This window comes from Hydra vulgaris, chromosome 07 (assembly GCF_038396675.1).
Source record: "Hydra vulgaris chromosome 07, alternate assembly HydraT2T_AEP".
In the NCBI taxonomy this organism is placed as follows: Eukaryota; Metazoa; Cnidaria; class Hydrozoa; order Anthoathecata; family Hydridae; genus Hydra; species Hydra vulgaris.
This window is the reverse complement of record NC_088926.1, coordinates 6,480,926-6,498,444: the sequence shown is the minus strand read 5'-3', so window position 1 is coordinate 6,498,444 and position 17,519 is coordinate 6,480,926.

Genomic DNA, 17,519 nt, shown 5'->3' with positions numbered 1-17,519 from the left:
TTCAATGTAAACTTTTCTCTCCCGAGGAAAATTTATTCTCAGTAGATGAATTTTTTGACTAGAGAAATGCTACTGCGAGTTTTTCACAACATGAGCACAGTAAAAGTGACATTGAAACCATTGTTGTTTTAAATAAACTTGTACAAATCAAAGACAGGATTGATACTTCAGCAGTACAAAAATTAAAAGCGCAGCACAAGTACAAAGGTTCGGTTTTACAAAGAGTCGTAGCCGTATTCAATTAATTCGCTGAGCAGGGTCTAAATATCTGCGGATATGGTTTGGATTGGGTCAACTCAAACTTCATGGGAATGTTAGAACTAATGGCAAAATTTGACCCATTTTTTGCAACTCTTATTGATAGATATGTTGCAAAAGACTCGTATTGATAGATATGTTGCAAAAGACATCTGTTTCATACCTCTCATCAACAATATTAAAAGAATTAATTCAAAATAGATATTTTATTCTCATTAACTCATATTTTATTATAGATAAATGTAGATTCAGAATATATATACTCGCAACATGTCAGGACGATTCGAGAGACAAATCTTTTTACTGAATAGATTACGTATTTTAGTCACTAATTGAATAAAACACGGAATAATTCATTAAATAACAACTCATTACAATAACAATCTAATACAATTCATTAAAAATCTTTGAAACTAAGTTTCAAAAAAATACATTCTTCACTTATGACTTTTGGAAGATATGGACGGCAATCCAAAAACTAGATGTGATGCTAATGGAATGAAAATGTGTTTGTTATAAAATATGATATTCCTCGAGTTGTGGTCTGTTGTGTTAGGAAGACTTCATAAAACTTCGAAAACAATTACAAAGTACAAGCATAGGTTTACACAAAATAGTCAGACTCCTTAACTCTTAAATAGAGTATGTTGCGTCACTGTGCAAATCATTTAACAATTTTGAAGACAAGGAAATAAAAATAACAAACAATTTACTTTATAAGAAAAGCCATTCAGTGCATTTAATGACGTAATTCATAGATGATGCTTTGTGATGGGCTGGCAGATGAGGCTCTATTCCCACCACGAATGCGTTTTAAGATTCATTTATTTGAAACAGTATTAGATTACTTAGATAGTAAACTTAAGTGCGTATGCAGCTGTTTGCAATAAGTTTCGTTCATTACTTTCAAAAATGTTCTGGAAAGTTTCAAAATGTTCCGGATAGTTCTAAAATGTTTTGAAAAGTTTTAGAATCTTTGGGAAGGATTCCAAATTTTTTGGATATTGTTTTAAGATGTTTAGAATGTTTTTTTATCTTAAAAAGTGAAACAAAAAAAAAAAAAGAATAATAAAAGTCTTTGAAATGGTTTCTGGTAAATTTTTCAGGAAACTTGAAAAACAGGATTTCTTGCGATTTGTTAGCATTTACAAACTATGTAAAGCCATTGAGAACTTTTTTAACTAAGTTAATGAAATACTCATAATTTTTTCAATTTATAGTTTGTTTTATTTTTCAGTATAATTTGTCATGCTAAAAAGAATATAATAAAAATAGCATATAAACACATAAAAGTACTCGATTCAGTAGTGCTCGATAAACACGTAAAAGTACTCGATTGGATCAGTATAAAAGATAAAATAATTTTTAAAGCATTATATTTTATTTCTTACATAAAATCAACTAGAAATAAACTACTAAAGTCATTCTATGTAAATAATTGTAATGATGTAATAACTGTGATGGTTTAAAGTACATCATCACAACAAACGAAAAGCAAATTAGTTTCACAGAAGGGTTAGGGTTAGGGTTAGGGTTTTTATTATTCAAATAGAGCAGGACAGAAATAATTATTTTTCAATGATTTAAAACTTTAGTTCAAAAATTTATTGAATGCTCAAAAATTTAGTCAGATTTTATTTAGAGAATCTAAAAACTTCAACTAAAATAACCTATTCAAACATTTAAGGAAAATAAGCTATTAAAATAATTAACTACAAATAAAAAGTTTTTTAAACTATCATTAAATAAATTATATTTACTGGAACTGTGAAAAAAATGAATAAGTTATAGATACTAAAACTTTAAAGATAAGAAACCAGGATGCTTGATTCAAGACTTTATGATTTATTTATGTTTAGTTATGGTGTACTGCAATTTTTATACATAAATATTTGTATTATACTTTTATGTATTATAACTACCTTCAGAAGCGATTCTACGAATAAAACGAAGGGGGTGAATCCTTAAAAAGTACCCGACTGGCTTCTAAAAAATTGAAAAAAAAAAGTTCCTCAAAACTAAAATTTACCCGACTGAATTGTGTCAAGTTTTTGTTTATGTTTTTTTAAAGCATAGTTTGCATAGATGATATTTTAGATAAATAAAAAAAATACTTTAGATTTTGTCATCTAAACATTAAAAAGATGCCTTTAGTGGGCCAAGTTCCAATGAATTAGTGCATAACTGAATCTGAGCTTTTACTTTTTTTCTACCGCTCTGTATATGCGGTAGTGGTGTAGTGATAAAGCGCTCGCTTTATAAGCGAGAGGTTCCGAGTTCGATCCCCACCACGTCCCTGGTAGTACCGCGCTCAACTTGTCTCTCGGCGCAGCGGCCTTGTTCGTCAAGGTTCGTGTTTCGGAGTTATAGAGTTGAGAGAGGGTTATAACCACTATTAAGTAGCCTCCTCATCTGTAGTGGCCTTCTCGGCCTTTGGGAGGTGAATAACGAAAAAAAAAAAAAAAAAAAATTTAAAAATCACATTTTAAGTTATTGCAGTATATATGACTTACATCAGTGCCGGATTAAAGAAAACTGGGGCCCTAGGCACTAATTTTTGCTTTAAAAAATTTTGCTTTTTTTGTAGGATTATTGAATAATAAAGTACGTAAATTCAGCAATTTTGACGTTCGGAAAAATAGATGCAAGTTTAGAATAAGAGAACTGAGTTTTTGATGAAATTTTTTAATTTGACTTAGCTGTGATATTGCCTCAATTCTGTATAAAAATATTCTAAGTCGTTAGAATAAAAACCAACCAAATTAGAAACCTTCTGTCGATAGTCATTTTCCGAAAGTTCAAAGTTATCTAAAAAAGAAAACATCTCCGCAACCACTAAGTAAACTTTCCTTTGCTCATTAATCTCTCTTTTAAACCTATCAATAATTACTATAAACACGTTGATACGAAAATTATCTTGAGCAGGTATATCACATATGGGGCATGAAGTTCTTTAGAAGTTCGCATAATCAATACCTGGCAAGATTGCTTTTGCTTTGTTTTCAAGTCCATCAAAATTGTCTCTCATTTTATCTAACATACTTTATAATAATGAGAACATCCAAGCGCAAGTTTTGAGATCAATTTGTTCTGAAGAGCTTTGCTTTTCGATTGAAGACTAATTCAAATATTGCTCCACAATACGAGCATGAAGGCAAATTCAAAAGTTCCCATTTATTTGCAATACATTCAGCTTCGTGTGGTTTCAATTTTTTTAGAGGGATCTTCAGCAATCTCATTCAATGCTGTCAAAATTGCTTTAAAAGAATTAAGAAGTGCTTCGGTGAGCCTCCCAACGCGTTTTTGAAAATGATTTGAGTACTTTTTCGTTCCCGATGTGTTTTTTTAAAACAACCCAGCGATGCGTTGAATTTATAAATGCGCATACAATAGTTGCACAATAGAAAGAAAAAAAAACTGCAAACAAGCAGAATTGAACAAAAGTTTGTTCAACTAAGTTCAACGAATGCGTGGCACACGATATATATACCGCATGCTCGTTGAGATTAGACATTATCGCTTGCACCCCTCTGTATACTTCCGACATCTTTGCGACATTTTTGTAAGACTGACCTCTACAATATTTAAAATCTAAGTTACAAGTCTCGCCTAAAAATTTTAAAATCTGTTCTACAATTACTTAATTACAATTCTACACCGACGTGACTTTTCAAAATTAAACATATTAAAAATCATTCAGCTTACTCAGTTAGTCAATGTGAGCAATGTTTGGAGTTGAATCGACTGAAACACTAAAATATTGAGCGACTGAAGTCTCTTTTTCTCCAGTTATATTAATCAACTCCTCGCATATTATTTTTGATAAGTAAGATGGATTTCCTTTATCTTTATTCGCATATGTTGCAATGTGATTTTCAAAAATGAGTCAAACTGAGTCACAAGTTCTAGCAAACTCAAATAATTCCCATTATCTGGAACACCAAAATGCTCGTTTGTTCCACAAAAAGGTAAACCTTGTTCAGATAACGTTATAATGACTGGTATAAGATGTTTCAATACTTCTTTTCAGTAGTTTTTCTACGTTTGGAATTGAAGTTGAAGGGTGTCACACACAACAGAATTTTGTTTTCTCAGAATATATATCAACGTGCATTCTCTGTGAAGAGATTCATTTTCATGATGATGTATATAAAAATGTTCTTCCAATCATTAAATCCATCGCTAGTAAGTATGTTTGATTTTTCTTTAGACACAAAAAGTTTACAAGGGAAACAGTACACAAAACCAGTTGTTGGGGAATAAATGAGCCATTCTCGCCAAAAACTTTCGCCATTAATTTTTTTTCCTATAAAATGTGCTCTCTAAACAATACTGTGTCTTGGATTCTGTATTGTATAATCTACGAGAACACTCAAACGATCCGGAATGATTTTGACACTCTTGTAGACCACGGTTTATTCAAAAACTGACGTCATCTTTATTAAAATTGTCCCACATTCCAGGATTGGTTGAACGACAGTCCTTTTCAATAGTAGATTCAATTCCACAAGTAAGAGGATCAGATATAAGTATGTGTTGCTCAAGATTATTCGAACACCTATCATTCTGAAGGTTTGGTTCATTTTGATGAGCAGGAGAATCGCTTCTATCGAAATGATCATTTTTATCTTTTTGTGATTGAACCTGCAAATTTACTAACACTGCTATAAAAATCTATTTTAAAATGCTTAGAATTTGATGAAACATACAATAAGCAATAATAAATTTCTTACAAATTCATTACTAACAGTTACAATTATTTCACTGGGTGATAGAGATGGAGGAACAGACCCTTGGAAAAATGAAGTTAACTGCGGAATTTTTTCTAAATCGGCAACATAATTAATTTTTTTTTCTCTACTAGTTTTCTTTTGTTTGACCCACTTAGGTAAAATTGCGGCATGGTTTAATCTATGATAATGCATAAATAAACGACATTCATTTTTCATATTGAATTAAAAATTGAAAACGTACCAATAAAATCCAACCTAATCAGAAAATTAGATACTAAAGATCATCAGTTATATAAGTTTATTTGTGTAAACATGAAAAATGAAACTAACACTTACCTTCTTTAAAGAACTTGCAATGGATTACTGTTATTGTTGCAATGGATTGTTGTTATTGTTGCGATGGATTATTGTTATTGTTGCAATGGATTATTGTTACGATTTAAACTACATTTAAGTTTTAGCTCACAACCGCTGCAATCAACTTTTCGCGCGCAGTTTAAAAATTAGAACTAAGAAAAATAATAGACAGTACAAAACAAATTTTTAACAATACTAAGGATAAATAAAAAACAATTAATAAAAAATTATAATAGCAATAGCAGTATTAACAGCAAAGTAAATAAGTTTCAAAGTAGTCATTAAAATAACTAGTTTGAAATTTATTTACTTAAAATTATTAAAAAACATATTTCAAACTTTGAAATTTATATATTTGGTTTTTCCTAACATTCTGAAAGTTTTCAAGTTTCTACAGATGAGAGCGCAAAAAACTTAAAGATACGCTGATTACCTTGCACAGAAATAATTTAAGTATTCTTATATATAAGAATACTTAAAATATTTCTGTCAGGGGTTGTATATGTATATAAACCTAATTATTTGCGTCATTAATTAAATTACAATAAAATATTATATTAAAATACTATTCAAATTTAAAAATAGGTTTTTTTTTTAATTTTAGGGGACCCCAAACAATATGGGGCACCTAGACAATGACCTAGTCGGGCCTATTGGGTAATTCAGCACTGACTTACATTAACAGTATTTTTTTTTTACTGTATTCTAAGGCCGTAAATATTACGTTTCCTACTGCGCAGTCAGTAGCCCAAACTAAACATTTTTTAGTGATATCAAAATTTTGTTTAAATAAATAAGAAATCCTTTAAAAAAAACCCTTAAAGCAGCTGAAAATTATAAAACCAAAAAAACACGCAAAAATTTTTTCGTTATTTGTTTAAACAAAATACAAACTACTTCGTCAACTGACAATTATTTTGTTAACAACTTTGCACAACTGAAAACTGATTAACCCTAAACTCCGAGATAGAAGTATTGCTAAACAAGATTTTTATTTCGGCTGCTGCGCAAAGAAATAGGTTAAGCATGGTACTTCCAGGATTTTAACCTCAAACCTCGATGTGTGGGGAAAGGTGTTTGGGGAATTTTGCGAAACACCGTATTTACAACATTCAAGATAGATTGTATGAAAAAGAAACAACTTTTTAATGAATCACTAAAAGTATACTAGCAATTAAATTGAGTCCTAATTTTTTATTTGGTCTATCTAAATCAAGTAGTTTAATTAATAAATCAGTTATCTTTTTTTTAATTGAAGGTATTCACGTTTTAGTCTTGGACGCAAGTTAGTTAAGATTCAATTTCCAAAAAATCAAGTTTTAATTTTTCCTGGTCAAATATTACAACTGTTAGATAAAGATGAATATTGTCAAATTAAACGAGTTGTATGCATAATATTTACAGAATTTTAAGCAGCTTTAAGTCAAAAAAAAAAAGTTTAACAAAAGAAAAATTTATTCAACTAAAAACAAAGCCATTTAACTTCTATGACACGTTTAAACAAATACAAATAACTGTAGTTGGTCGATATTGTAAGAACCTTTGTCCACAGTAGTGTATACACAGACGTAACTCTTTTGTTTTCTTTGAATTAGCTAAGCACATTCCTGGATTTTCCAGGCTTAAGTCTTTCTTAGAAGGTTCGGAAAAAATACCCGTAGTTTTTGTTTCTTCATTTATGTTCTATGTAGGGTTTTGTCACGCGACATTTTATCGCGGAAAAAAGTACTTCCTTTGTTTTTGAAAAGCTCCGGCCAAAAAACGCAAGAAATGATTTTATGTAGGTGTCGAAGAATAAAAACCCACCTATGAAAATTAGTAGTATATACGTACAGTGGTGGCACAAAGTCATGACCACAGTTGAAAAACAAGAGAATTTATTCATTTTTGGCACAATATAAAATAAAAGAGCATCACATTGAAATAAAAATGACTCTGCATTGTCAGTAATAAGCGCCACTAATGAAACATAAAAAATCCTGACTAAAAGACTAGTATTTTGTATGCCCTCCATGCGCATCGAGCACGGCCTTGTACACGTCTTGACAAAGACTGTACCAGCTTTTGGATGGTGTCAACAGGGATTGCTAGCCATGCAGCTTGTAAATGTTGCCACAAATCATCCAGATTTCTGGGTTAGGTTTTCTGTACCTTTCTGAAGAGTTCCTGCTACAAGTTTTCAATGGGGTTCAGGTCAGGACCTTGTGGAGACCATTCAGTAGTATTGGTACAAGCACATTTGAGATATTCCATTACTTTCTTAGCTTTGTGGCAAAAGAAAAATGATTTGTTTTTACCAAATAGTTTGTTTGCTGATGGTTTCATATGTGTTTTTAATATTTCCAAATATTTATCCTGGTTTACCGTGCCCGTACAACAATATAAATAACATACACCTGATCCTGACATGCAACCCCATACCATAAGAGAGCCTCCTCCATGCTTTACTGTGCGAGCTACACACAGAGGACTAAATTATTCACTAACTCTTCTCCTCACATAAGCTCTTTTAGCTCCACAGAAAACAGTAAAGGTACTTTCATCACTCCATAATACTTTATTCCATTGTGCGACAGCCCAGGTTTTGTGCATCTTCGCAAATGCTCTTCTTTTCGCGATGTTATCAGGTTGCAATAAAGGATTCTTCGCAGCAATTCTCCCATTCAAATCAGCTTGCTGCACACGTTTTTCTTGCTGACAGATGAACTTCATGGTTTTTCCCCATGTAGCTTGCAAGATCTGAATCCGTGGCGAAACAATTGGACAAACTTGCTTGAACCAAAAGACGATCCTGCTTTGCGGTAGTTTTACAAGGTCGTCCAACACGCTCTAAGTCTGCCACTGTACCGGTGTCTTTCTCTTTTCTGGCTGTACTGGTAGCAGTTGACAGTCCAATTTTCATTTGCTCAGCAATATCTCTGTAAGAAATGCCTTGTTTAATCATAACAATGATCTTCAGTCGTTGTTCAGTTGCTAGCTTCTGATACATGGCATACACAATGTTCTGCAAAATTATAATACAAAAATAATAAAATGTTTGTTTATTGAAAGAAAACATGATTTCAATCATTATTTAACAACAACAAATGTTTAGAAACAATAAAACTTGAAAAAATCCAAAAATTTGCTAATTATAACTAATTAAGATTAATTAATCCTAATTAGCACTGCTAAATAAGACTATAATTAAATCTAATTAATTTATTCTCAATATTAGCTCCACGTTTCGGTACGATATGAAGTCGAGTGATAATGCATTAATTTTAAGTAAATATCTGTTAAAACAATGCTAGAAAAATCTTAAATTTACCAAACTGATATCAACAATTTCTGATCAAATCAACACAGAACAGTAATTAACAAAAATTACAGTAATTATAATAACAAAAATAATAATGGTTGCTAATAACGCGCCACATCGGTAACTAGATATTTGGTAAGGTTTCCGAATAAAAATCGCTACAAAAATTAGTTATTATTGCTTAAGTGTACTATTAGAGAGATCAAAATATGCGTGTGGTCATGACTTTGTGCCACCACTGTATATATAGATGTTATTTTTTTTTAGAAAAGGATGTGCTACAATAATTTGTTTGGGGACGACGTTTTGTTTTTGAAATGATAAAGTTATTTAATTTTAAATGTTTAAGATCTGTTTGAATACAAATAAATTAAGATAATTCTTTCGTCCCCACATAAAAATAGATTCTGCAACTATTTATTTATTATGTGAATAAGTTTTGGTATTTTTTGTTGTTGTTGTTGTTGTTGTAGTTTAATAATGTGGGTTTTTTAAGTGTAGATTTTCCTTATTTTCCCTGTCTTTAGATACTTTTGAGTTCAATCAAACTCGGTATGGTAAATTGAACTTTTTCATTAACAAGTAAACATAAAGATTTTTTCACACATTTTTACACATGAATTTATTTTTTACATACCTGAGATTTGATCACAAATTTTTACAAACAGCATTCTAAAGTGGGTTTATTTTTTATGTTGTTGATGTTGTTGTTGCTAACCAATTAGTAATTTAATTACAATAGTTTATCAGTAAGTCTTGTTTATAACTTATAATTTACTTTTTTTACAATTTACCTAATTTAAATGTTATATATATATATATATATATATATATATATGTATATATATATATATATATATATATATATATATATATATATATATATATATATAGGGGCGGATCTAGGGTGTCGCCACTGATGCGCTTGCGACAGTCTTTTTGCACCGCTAAATATAAGTGTATCTCTTTTGCACTTTTTGCCTTAATAAAAACTTGAATAGAAAGTAGAATCCGAGATTTGAAAAAAATCAAACATTTTAATTACTTAATGTAAACTCGATTTTATTTAATCTCTATAGTTACTTATTCGTGATTAGTTAAATAAAAATATTTTACCAATTAACCAACCATATTTGTACATTTTTACAAACTTTTCGGTATAAAACAATCCATTTCAGCATTTTTAAAAGACTGGCAATATGGTTGAACTTGAAACTTATTATTTAAACTTTTAACCTCTTTAACTAACTGACTTTTGTATTTGCGAATATTTGGCAAATGCCTAGCCTCAATTGCATTTGAAACTAAAAAATTTTTGTTTTCAAACTTTAACAACTAGCAAAGTCCTTTGACGAAAATTGCAAGCGAAGAACGAATATTCGGTATATTAGAAATATTGTAGGTTTTGAACCTACAATATTTCTAATATTGTAGGTTCAAAACCTACAAAATTTCTAATATTGTAGGCTTTGTATATAATATTGTAGGTTCAAAACCTACAATATTTCTAATATTGTAGGTTTTGTATATAATATTGTAGGTTCAAAACCTACAATATTTCTAATATTGTAGGTTTTGTATATAATATTGTAGGTTCAAAACGTACAATATTTCTAATATTGTAGGTTTTGTATATAATATTGTAGGTTCAAAACCTACAATATTTCTAATATTGTAGGTTTTGTATATAATATTGTAGGTTCAAAAAAATACAAAAGTCAGTTAGTTAAAGAGGTTAAAAGTTTCAATAATAAGTTTCCAGTTCAACCATATAACCAGTCTTTTAAAAATGCTGAAATGGATTATTTTATATCGCAGCAAGAAGAAAGTAAAGATTATGTTGCTTTAAGGTAAATACTATTAATAAAGTTAAAAGTGTTTCATATTCTAGCTAGAAAATTATAAAAACTAAGCTAGTTTTAGTATACTGTTTATTTTATTTAAGGTCATCCAAAGATGGAAATTGCCTGTACAGTTCAGCTTCTCTTTTAACCAGTTCGTCACTGAAAACAGTTGATATATTGAGACTTCTAACTTTGATTGAATTGTTTGAAAAAGCTTCCTACTATTCGAGGCACTCTCTTTTTATTAAACAGGTTGAAACTAATAATTTTAATACTCTTTCCAGTGTGCTAGTAGCCTGTGTTTCTTTGAATGTTCTGACCAGTTTAAATTAATTAACAATGAATCAGTTTCTAAAATTATAAAGATGGAAGCATTGATCAACCACCAAGCTAACAAGTTTTCTTCGTTTTTATGTCTTATTGCTCTGTCATCAGTTTTAAACATTCCTATTAGATCAATATATCCTGATTTTGGCCTAGAAAAATTCAAAAAACTTTTTAATACAATTATTTATCCATTTAGTTCTAGTAAAAATCAAAATCGAAGTATTTTAAACATGTTATGATGTAATATTGATATTATGTCAGTAATGCAAAATAATAATCAGTGGTCACCTAACCATTTTGTACCTATTATTAAAAAAATCCTGATTAATTTCATGTGAAAATAACGACTTAGCTATAAAAAGTGATGTTAAACATCCACTTTGTTGATTCTAACGTGCTTCCAAGTAGTTCTAAAACTGAAACAAATAAAAAAAAACTCTCTTGTGTTTCTTTTGCAGAAGAAATTAATTCTGCAAAACATGTCAAAATCCAATCTAAAATTAACTTTAAAAAAAACAATCCTGTTATAGAGTTGCCTTTAGAATCAAATATTGTAGAATCTACCTTCTGTAGATTCTACAATATTTGAATCATTAAATTCTAACTCAGTTGATATTTCTTTATATAAAGACTCAAGTTCTTTATATGATGTTTCAACGTATCTTGCCTGTGGTAAACTTTTAACCGCTGGCAAAGACAATTCAATTTTGTTAGATTTGATAAACAAAGTATTTCGTCCTAATTCTATATTTATTTTCCCACTATCTTCTAATACGAAAAGTTCATTTAAAAGTGAATGGTTGGGGCAATTTTTTTGGTTAGCTTTTTCTAGCAAAGAAGATAAAGCTTACTGTCTTGCTTGTACTTTGCTAGGTGCTTGTATTCCAAATACGTCTGGAGTATTAAATTTAATTTTTAAGCCTCATCAAGAGTGGAGTAATGCTGTTCGTGGTTTTAAAAAACACGAGAAAAGTTGTGTTTTACACGAAAGATCGATGCTTTCGTTTAATGCATTGCTTTCACGTTGCAACTCCAAAAGTAATGTTATTGAGATTGATTTAAATAATTCACATTTAAAACTTATTTTTGATAATCGAAAAAAATTAGTTCCAATAAATAAAACAATAATATTTCTTGGTAAAAATGATTTTGCATTTCGTGGACATCATGATAGTAGCAAATATCATCCAGATGTTAGGGAATCTTCTGCACAAAAAGTTGGAGTAGATAACTTTATAGAACTTTAAAATTTCCGTGTTGATGCTGGTGATCAAACATTAGCAAATCATCTTTCTTTGAGTCCAAAAAATGCAACATATATATCAAAAACTACCCAAAACCAACTTTTGATTCTTGTGGGAAAGCAATTGAGGAAGTTTTGATAAAAAATGCTAAACACTCGATTTTTTTTTTCAATTCTTTTTGATGAGGCAGTTGGCTGTTCAAATACTGAACAAATGTCGCTCGTTTTAAGATATGTAAATTCAGATAACGAGATTTGCGAAGATTTCTTAAGATTTATTGAGTGCAAGACTGGTACATATGGTCTTAATGTTAAATGTACTTTACACACTTCAAGAATTTGGACTTGATATTCAAAATTGTAGAGGGCAAGGGTATGACGGCGCGGGTTGTATGGCAGGTGAATATAAAGGAATTGGATCTAGAATAAAAGCTCTTAATCATAAAGCTATTTTTGTTCATTGTGCAAGCCATAGACATAGTTTAGTTGTAGCAACTACAAGAAAAATTCAAAAAGTGAAAAATCTTTTTAGCCAAGAAAAGATATTTCTTATTTTTTTTAACTTATCTCCTAAACGCAGTAACTGTCTCAAAAAATATTCAAGTCCGAATCAGGAAAAATTAATAGATACTTGTCGAACAAGATGGGTTCAAAAGCTGAGAGGTCTTGATGTCTTTTTTTGATAATATCATACCTGTTATTCATGCAATAGAGGAAATGAGAATAAATGAATCAAAAGAATATAACAGTGATACTGCTTCCAAGTCCTCTTCTTTTTTAAGATTAATGACAGATTTCTCTTTTATTGTAAGTTCAGTCCAAGGAAAAAAAGTTTTATAGAATTTCTATATTTTTCGAACATATGGTCTATAGAAATTCTATAGATTTCTATAGAATTTTTATAGAATCTCTGTTAATTTCTATAGAAATTCCAATAGAACTTTTTTTTCTACTTTTTAATTTATAGAAAAAAAAATTTTATAGCAATTTCTATAGAAATTAATAGACATTCTATAGAAATTTTATAGTATTTCTATATAACTTATATAGGCCATATGTTCCAAAAGTTTATAGAAATTCTATAGAACTTTTTTTCCTGGGGTTATAACAAAACAGTTAATGGATTTTTTTTATGCAATCACTGAAACTCTTCAAACTAAATCCTTAGATATTTCCCAGCAGTGTTTAGAAACAACTAATCTAAAAACTCTGTTATTAGAAATTAAAAACAAAATTGATGTATATCACACAGAGTGGTACACTATTGCTTTGAGTTTGGCCAATAGTCTTGATGTCTAAAAAGTAAGACCTAGGCTTTGTAATGTCCAGATTTACAGAGATAATTGCCCCTCAAATACAGTTAGTGACTATTTTAAACACAGCATTACTTCTCCATTAACTGAACATCTTATTAATGAGCTAGATAAAAAGTTTTCAGATGATGGTATGTTTGTTTATAAAGGTTTGTTTATAAAGGTTTAGCAGCAGTTCCTTCATCTGTACTGTCACGAATACAAATTGGAAAACCATGGAAATTTTTTTTTTTAATTTTTGAAGTTCTATTCATCTGATATGCCTCATTTTGCTTCTATTCATGCTGAGTTAGATTTATGGGAATTATTTTGGAAAAACCAGTCAAGTATTTCTTCAACTGTTGCTGGTACTTTAAAGGCCTTTGACATGTGAGGTTTTCCAAATATAAGGACAGCATTTCTAATATTAGGAACAATTCCGATAACGACTTGTTAGTGTGAAAGAAATATTTCAGTTATATGTAGGCTTAAAACGTACTCTAGAAGTAATATGGTTGAGTCTCGCTTTAACTCTTCAGCATTAATGTCCATACATCAAGACATTTTTCCAGATGTTGAAAGAATTATTGACATTTTTTCAAAGTCAGGTGAAAGACGTTTAGACTTTTTATTAGTAGTGAACTAGTTTTTATTTTATTTTTTATTATTTCTAATTAAATTATTACTATTATTTTGAATATGTATATATATATATATATATATATATATATATATATATATATATATATATATATATATATATAGTGGCGCGTTAGGGTAGGGCCTGGTTGGGCGATGGCCCAGGGCGCCGAATATAAAGGGGCGAAACTAATTGGTTATTTTACCCTTTGCCTTTTTTTTGAATGGGGTTAAATTGTGCGAGGGGCGCCGTAGAAATCTCGTCCAGGGCGCTGGTAGTACTAAAACCGGCACTGTATATATATATATATATATATACAGTGCCGGTTTTATATATATATATATATATATATATACAGTGCCGGAAAAAATATAACAAAAATTACGAAAAAAAATATTCCTATCAAGACAAGGAAAGAATCCAGAAATGGAGGGCTAACTTTAGGCAACATTACTTTACATACTGTGCCTATCAAGAATAGGAAAGAATCCAGAAATGGAGGGTTGACCTTAGGCAAAATGACAGTATACTGATGAAGTGCAAAGTCCTATGGCTTACCTTCTCGTTGGTGCACTTTGTTAAGTAAATTAAGCTTAAAGTTGTCTAATTTATGAACGAAATAGCCAATGCAACATTTGTAAAAATTTAAAACCTTTAGAAAAAAAACACCCTTTGGTAGCAAGACGCTAAAAACAATTGACGCCCCTAAAATAGTGCCGCCTAGGGCAGTCTGCCAGGGTCAGGGGTTAGGGTTAGGGATACCCTAACCCTAACCCTGACCCTAACCCTGAAGGGGAGGGGCGGTTAGTTAATAAAAATCTTGTATCACCCATTTAAAATGCTAGATCCGCCCCTGATATATATATATATATATATATATATATATATATATATATATATATATATATAAATATATATACATATATATATATAAATATATATAAATTGAAAGTAATCATTTTATCATTAATAAAATATTTAACTAATTTAAATTAATTTCAAAGTCTTTTACTTATTTTATATTATATAAATATTATAAATATAATATATATGTGGATTTCAATGTTAAACTGTTTTGCTGCAAAGAAGCTTTAGCCAAAAATATAAATAGGTTTGTTGACACCATCAGAAAATTAAAGAAACAACGAAAAATTATTATTAAAAGTTGTTAGGTGTATCCTTTTTTCAACCTGTGACAAATTTCCTCATAACACAGTGAATGCATCTGAAATTTCTAAAGAAACAATATTAAGAAGCGAAACCAAAATGTTTAAAGAAGTAAATAAAATTTTATAAAGGAAAATGGAATCTATGATGGATTTAAAAATGGAATATATGATGGATTTAAAAATGAATTATTTTACACATCTTATAGGTTTTGAAGATATGCAGTATTGAAGGTATGAAATATAGAAAAGCCATTAAAGGGAAAAGTGCTCCTCTAATTTTTTTAACAGTAGGTTACTCTTATTTTAGGGTAGTTTAACCGCTTAGAGTCTAAACAACAGACTCTAAGCGGTTAAATTTCTTTTGGAATCTATGATTATACTAAAATTATCAACAAATTGTTGACTATTTTAATTTATGTAAAAAAAATTTTTAGATTTACCCTCACTTTGTACGTATTTCGACGTTTTCCGCCTGTTTTATTTGGGTCCACTATTATAATATTAGCAAATTTTTGACATAAAAAAAGGAAAGGATTTAAATATATATATATATATATATATATATATATATATATATATATATATATATATATATATATAAATATATATATATATATATATATATATATATATATATATATATATATATATATATATATATATATATATATATATATATATATATATATATAAAAGTGTTGAAAATCGATTCCCGGAATTGTTATCTTATTCACCGGCATTATAACCTATGAAAGTAAACATTATACTAACTGTTTTTTCTAGAATATAATTCCGAAATAAAACATTTTAGGCGTGCTAATTATTATTCGTAAACGAATTGCTGGAAGGGCACAATCGTCAATTTCTAAAAATGTCTAAATTTTTCATTAAAAAAACAAAAAAAAAAGTGTGCGCCCCCGGCCCCCCGCTGTCGTCGGCCCTGACACGTCTATGTTAAGCTCATTCATGAAATTATACTATAATTCCATTAAGGTTATTTTCCAATTCAATAAAAATAGAAAATTTACTTTAATAGTTTGTTTTCGAAACATTGCATAAATTATTAAAACTTGTTAGTCATAAGCAAAAAACAGGTTTTGTTTCATGAATGGGTACTTTCCATGCGTATATTTTTAGTTGTTTAAAACTGACGTCAAAAATGCAATGCGCTTTTTGTTAAGTTTAAAATTAAACTTCCACGAAACCAAAACATTGTTGAACTTATGGCTTGATTAAATCTTTTAAAACTTATTTTTAAATAAAAAATTTTTGTTTTCTTTTATTGTTTTGTTTATAAAAGAGTTACTAAGGTAACGTTTTGTAAAACAAAATATGACATTGACAAGGAAGTTAATTAAATTAAATAAATATTAAAAGTAAAACTTTTTTGAAAATGATGACGTTCAGGCACAAATCTACAGCTAAAAAGCTTTAAAAGAACCGAGAACGACATGCACAAGCCAAACAAATAAATTTTGAACAGCAAACATTATTTAATGTTGGATTGACGTTAGCATATTGTAATAGTATAATATATTAGTATTGTATACTATTATAGTAATATATTATGATAATATAATAAATTCGTTTTTACGAGTTTATATTACTAATTAACTAGCACGCTGTTTCACGGCGCGCTTGTAAATTTTTAATGTAAAAAAATGCTAATTTTTAGATAATTACCCACCCCATATCACAGTGGGACAAAATCGAGTTTTTTGTGCCAAAATTATTTTCGTAGTTTTTTATTAGCATAGCTATATCTATATATATAATGCATAAATAAAGTAATAAACATGTAACTATACAATATAAAAAAAAATATTAAAAAAATTAATTATTTTGGTGAAAAATACGAAATATTTTTAATAAACAAGACAACTTTTATCAGTGTAAACATTAAAAATATTACTATTCGATGCATGTATTTGTCATAAAATAACTTTTTTAGATTTATATTTACAAAACTTATATATTATAACAGTAATGAAAGATTTTGTAGGTATTCTTTGTGTACAAAACATCTTTTTTACATGTTCAGTATTTCTCATCAACTGACCATTAACCGAAGACCAATCTTTTGTTATAACTTTTTTCATTGCAAAAAGTTGCAAAATATTAATGATGCATGGCTATTTACATACATTTAGCATGAGATTTACATAGTCAAATGTTTGAAGGATGTTGGAGGATGGTTTATCTGATACCTTATAGTAAGGTTAGTAGCAAAAAAAATTTCGAAAACTGTCTGTTATCGATGCATAAAAACTAATGATTACATATTTACGTTAAATTGTTTTTAAAAGCCTGAGCGAAAAAAAACATTCTTAATTAAAATAATATAGGATAAAATGA